Raw genomic sequence first — 5535 nt, forward strand, 5'->3', positions numbered from 1 at the left:
CTCTCTCTCTCTCTCTCTCTCTCTCTCTCTCTCTCTCTCTCTCTCTCTCTCTCTCTCTCTCTCTCTCTCTCTCTCTCTCTCTCTCTCTCTCTCTCTCTGTGGCCAGCCATGGCTTCTTAAACAGTGTGTAAGCTGTTGTTTTTGGCTTCACTTTCCTCTCACTCAAATCCAACAAAAGTTTATGAACCAAAGCCTATTGTAAAGATAGGATTACAAGCTTTAAGTACATAGCTTAAGTTTTGAAAACAAAGCCCTGGATAGGAAGTTATGCTCTCTCAAAGTTGAAGCAAAAATCTGAAAACCCAGAGAATTTCAGCTTTTGGCTGAATCTGCTACTGTTTTTGGCAAGCAATTTGACAAACCAAATGTTAACCAAATCCTCTGAAATTTAAGACACATAAAGATGGATATATGTTCTTTACAAAGGTACTTTCGGATTTCAAAACAAAGGCCTGAGCTGAAAGATATCAAGACGCAAAGTAGGAAAGAAAATCAGCTTTTCTGCAGAATTCTGGAAATTTGCAGCAACTAATAAACTTGATTTTGGAAGCTTTAATTCGACTTTTGAAGTAACAAAACAAGGTCTAAAGCTTCAGAACGTTAAGGAACAGATTTCCAGAGTACGAAATCATTTTAAATACAACAGACAGTTGAATCAAAAGGATCCAAAATCTACTTTGGACACCCAAACTCAAGAACATAGTTCTTGAGCTACAACCACAATGATTCTAATTGAAACCTAACAACGAATAGAGCCACCGGAGGGCATTGGTCAAATGGTCACTTTTTGCTCACTGAGCTGAACCCAGACATGGAATTCCCAATCGATACGAGACCCTTGTTTCGTTTCGTTTCCCGATCTGAACCCCTCAAGCTCCAGTCTGCTATGCAAACCTGACCCACAATCAAAATTCCAAATCTTCCGGATTCTTCCAGCTCAACACACAACAAAACCCAGCAAACTGCTTCGTGTTCTCCTGGAACTGACCCAGAGTTGATCGAGCTTGATGATGATGACGACCAGAACGAGCTCCCTTCTTCTTCTTCTTTGGTGTTGTCTCAGCAAAGCCCCGAACTTTTACTTTTCTTCTTCTTCGTTCCTAATCTAGCATGCATGAGTACTTCACACGTTAATCTTTTATTTCTTTAATTTGTTTTTGTTTCTTGTTTTTGCATATGTATGCATTTTCTTTTCCTAGATTTGCTAGATTCAATCATCATAGCTATCGTGTGATGACAATAGTTATTGTCAATGTACTTCCTCAAGAAAGAGCAATCGTGTGACATTTTATTGTCATTTGTTCTCCTACCAAATTATTTTACATCAGGTTTACAAAAAGGGTTATTTGTACTATATAGATGGCATTGGTCTAGTCCTCTAACTTCTTGTCCCTCTACACTTACCAAAAAAAAAAAAAAAAAATTACGTAGAGGAGGCAATAGCTGTCTTTTGCTTACACAGTTGTTACTAGGGCTGGGCACGGGCCCGGCCTGGCCACTATTTTACAGGGCCCGGGCCCTGACCGGACACACTCCAATCGGGCCGGGTTTTATTGTTTCAAATTCAGGGCCCGGAAAAAGCCCGAACCAGCAAGAACCAGGCCGGTCCTGTTGGGCTTGCGGGCTTAATAACTTGAAATGAAATGCAATAACGAGAGCGAGACTGACTGACTGAGAGAGTTGACCCTCTCAATTTAGTTTAAGTCTTTGACCACAAATCATGTGTGGTTGAGCTCATTCTATTATTGTAAATCTTTAGAAACATCTAATAAAATTATGACATGTATATTAGTCGGGCTCTCGGGCTTTTTTCATTCCCATAAACAAGGCCCGGGCCCGGCCTGGACCGCCACTAAACATAGTCGGGACCGGTGGCTTTTTATCTCCAACGGGCTTTATGCCCACCCCTAGTTGTTACCCTCGTTGCTGGCTGGCGTTGGTAAGTGTAGACAGAACATGGAAAAGACGGAAGGAATTGACCGAGCCTAATTAAGCCGCGTGGTCACCGTCCTTTTTACTACGACAGTAATAACTAGTCCTTTTACTACTGGGTGTGGATGGTGTTGTCGGCGTCACGTAAATGCCGGCCAAATGATACAAGCTTGACATATATATATATATATTTATATATATACAGGCCCCATGTGAAGCGGACGTCTAGGACGTCCGCACTAGGCTTAAAGTGCGGACGTCCGTCCGTTCTCCACCCTCCGGCGCCGGCGATGGCGCGCCTCCACCCCAGAAGACTCCACCAACATCCCTGACCACTTTCCCTCCCTCGGCGAGTCCATTCTTTTCCAGTTTTCCGGCGAGATCACCCAAAACTTCAAACAAAATCGATCTCGCCGGAAAACTGGAAAAGAACGGACTCACCAGTGAGGGAAAGTGGTCGGGGAAGCTGCTGGAGTCGGCTGAGGTGGAGGCGCGCCCTCGCGCGGCGCCGTACGGTGGCGAACGGACGAAAATCCTCACCGTAAAACGGTGCGGACGTCATAGCAGAGAAGGGCTGTATATATATATATACACTGTATATATATATACAGCCCTTCTCGGCTGCGGACGTCCGCACCAACGGTTTTGGTGCGGATTTCCATTTTTGCACCACTTTCCGATCGAATTTCCTCATCTCCACCGTCTGGTATCTAGATAATATTGTATAGATTATCTCTGTAAAATTTCAACCATTTGGTGATCGTTAAGGCCCTCAAACTCGAGTTTTTCTGGTATGAACACAACCGGACAGAATTCAGTCCGTCCATTTGTTTTTCGAGTTTGAGGGCCTTAACGATCACCAAATTGGCTGAAATTTTGCAGAGATGATCTACACAATATTATCTAGATACTAGACGGTGGAGATGAGGAAATTCGATCGAAAAGTGATGCAAAAATGGAAATCCACTTTTTTAGTGCGGACGTCCGCAGCTGAGAAAATCCGTGTATATATATATATAGACACACACACGTACGTAGAAACATGTGGTGAAGGTAAGGCTATATATATTGATAAAGGGGGTAACCGAGTGCTATGTATATATGCCTATCAATCATCACGTACGTTCGTCTTTGGTCCAAGATGCCCTTCTTCTTCTTGTTTTCTTCTTTGGCTTATGATCTAAGTTCTAACTAATATTAACGTCATATTAATAGCATGACAAGTCGTGTATGTGCAAAGGGAGTCATGGTAGTCTCTATTACTTTGCATCCAAATGTGCTTCATTGTTAACTAAGCCTCTTGACGCGTACCAAGTGTCAGTGTGTATTGTTGTAATCCAACAAAGTGTGTGTTATTTTCTCTTTTGAAATTTGATAGAAAATATATATATATATATAGTTTTTATCCAGAACGAAACTTTACTTTGAAATTAAAGTGTGAAATTCCTTATTTGACTTATTTTTTTGTCATATTTCCACATTTCTACTGTTCAGTTTGTAGAACCTAATGCATAGACACTTCTACCAAGTTTCATTGAATTTGATGATCGTTTGGGTTTTCATAATCGTTATTTATACAAACAGTTCTGAATAGACAGATTTATGGTTCGTTCGTCAATTTAATCTAATTCGGTACCTTAACGATCATCAAATTCAATGAAACTTGGCATGAGTGATCTATGCATTAGGTTCTACAAACTGAACGGTGGAGATGTAGAAATATTACCAAAAAGTGAGTTAAATAAGGAACTTCACACTTTAATTTCAAAATGAAGCTTCGTCCTAAATAGAAACTGTATATATATATACACACAGGGCCCTTCCAATGAGGGATCCATTTTTTTGTTCATTTCTAGGGATATATATATTGGGGAAAAAATGAACCAAAGAGAAAAAATTAAAAGGATTACAATGACAAACCAAAGAGAAATCTAAGTTGAAACTAAGTACCTCCAAGTGCTTTTCCTGTATGATCACCTTGACTGAGAGTGGACCATGCCATAACATCTTCACACCATGCTCCTTGTTTCTGGAATTATAAAAAACAAATATATGAGAATAAACGAAACAAACCAGATAACCACCAAGACAAGAATAAGTATCAACCTGCAACTCTTGTACCTGCATAAAGATCACATATAAATCACATCTCATCTGAAATGACTTCTTCTTGCATTTTTAGAAGCAAAATCATCAACTATATGTTCAACATCAATAGCTTTCAACATACTCTTTTCAATACTCAATATTGCTAATCCATTCAACCTATCTTGAGTCATAGTTGTCCGCAAATAAGATTTTATCATTTTTTATTTTGAAAAACTCATTTCCGCATATGCCACGGTAATAGGTACAATGAAGTAATAGAATGTTGCTTTAAACTAAAAATTAAAATAAAGTAATAAAAAATAGAACCTAGATAGTGAAGCATTGCTAACTTCAATTCTTTCTATCATATGCAACTACCCAAGATCCGATGCACATTTCCAAATTCAAATCTTCTCTGCAAAAACATAAGAACAATTTCATATATAAATTTCATATACCAATTTCATATATCTCAAATGCATGATTTCATAAAGGAAAAATAAAATATATACAAAAAAAAGATTCGAAGCAACCTTTTTCAATGGCAAGACCCAAAAGGAAGAATTCAGAGTGGTGAAACTCAGAGGAACCTTATGTCCAGTGACTCTAGTCTTTAAAAACTGGATTGTGAGAGAGGAGATGTGAAATTAAGAGTGTGAAATTGAGAGAGGATGAAAAATTTCGAATGATCATGAACAATTTATAGAGAGAGCAGACAAAAGATTTTTGGTTCCGGAGAACATCAATCGCCAATCGAACTCCTTTATTGCTGCAACGGATTTCTCCATAATTGATGTAACGGGTATTTGACTTGGAGAAGGAATGAGAAGATGAGAAGATTAAGAGTTGGAGAGAGAAGAAGAGATTGAAAGAAGATTTTTGTTGGAGAATGGAGAAATAAAGAAGACGCAAAAAAGAGGAGAAGAGTTGAACGACAATAGGGTTTTCCAAACCTATAATTATGGTTTTATTTTTATTTTATATTAATGATAAGTATATATTAATTAATATAACAAATGACAAAAAAAAAATTGGGCCCCTTCAGCCTTGGGCCCGGTGCGTGGGCACTGCCTGTACTGGGCCAGGGCCGGGCCTGGATAACAACATCATTCTAAACCATAAACCAAGCAAACTACCCTCTAATCTCATGCAACATCAAACATGAGTTAATATTAATACAACTTAAGACACCCCACATAAGTACATGACAGCCTTCAAAAATAAAAATATCTAATATAATCTTGAATACCAAACATGTAAATGTGTTGGACTAAAGAAGAGATCAATTTGGGTCCGCGCATCTCTTTGTCGCTAAACCCTTGAATGGGTAGTGGTACATACGAGTGGGGTATAGTTGATTAGCAATGTGTTTAGGTGGCGATTATTAGTAGTGATGGATTAGGGTGTTGGTTAGCCGAAATGACTTGAACCCATAATGTTTGATTGATTGTTCCCCCCGACCTCCTCCTGAGAGAGAGAGAGAGAGAGAGAGAGAGAGAGAGAGAGAGATCTATA

The sequence above is a fragment of the Fragaria vesca genome, unplaced genomic scaffold (assembly GCF_000184155.1).
Source record: "Fragaria vesca subsp. vesca unplaced genomic scaffold, FraVesHawaii_1.0 scf0513160_u, whole genome shotgun sequence".
In the NCBI taxonomy this organism is placed as follows: Eukaryota; Viridiplantae; Streptophyta; class Magnoliopsida; order Rosales; family Rosaceae; genus Fragaria; species Fragaria vesca.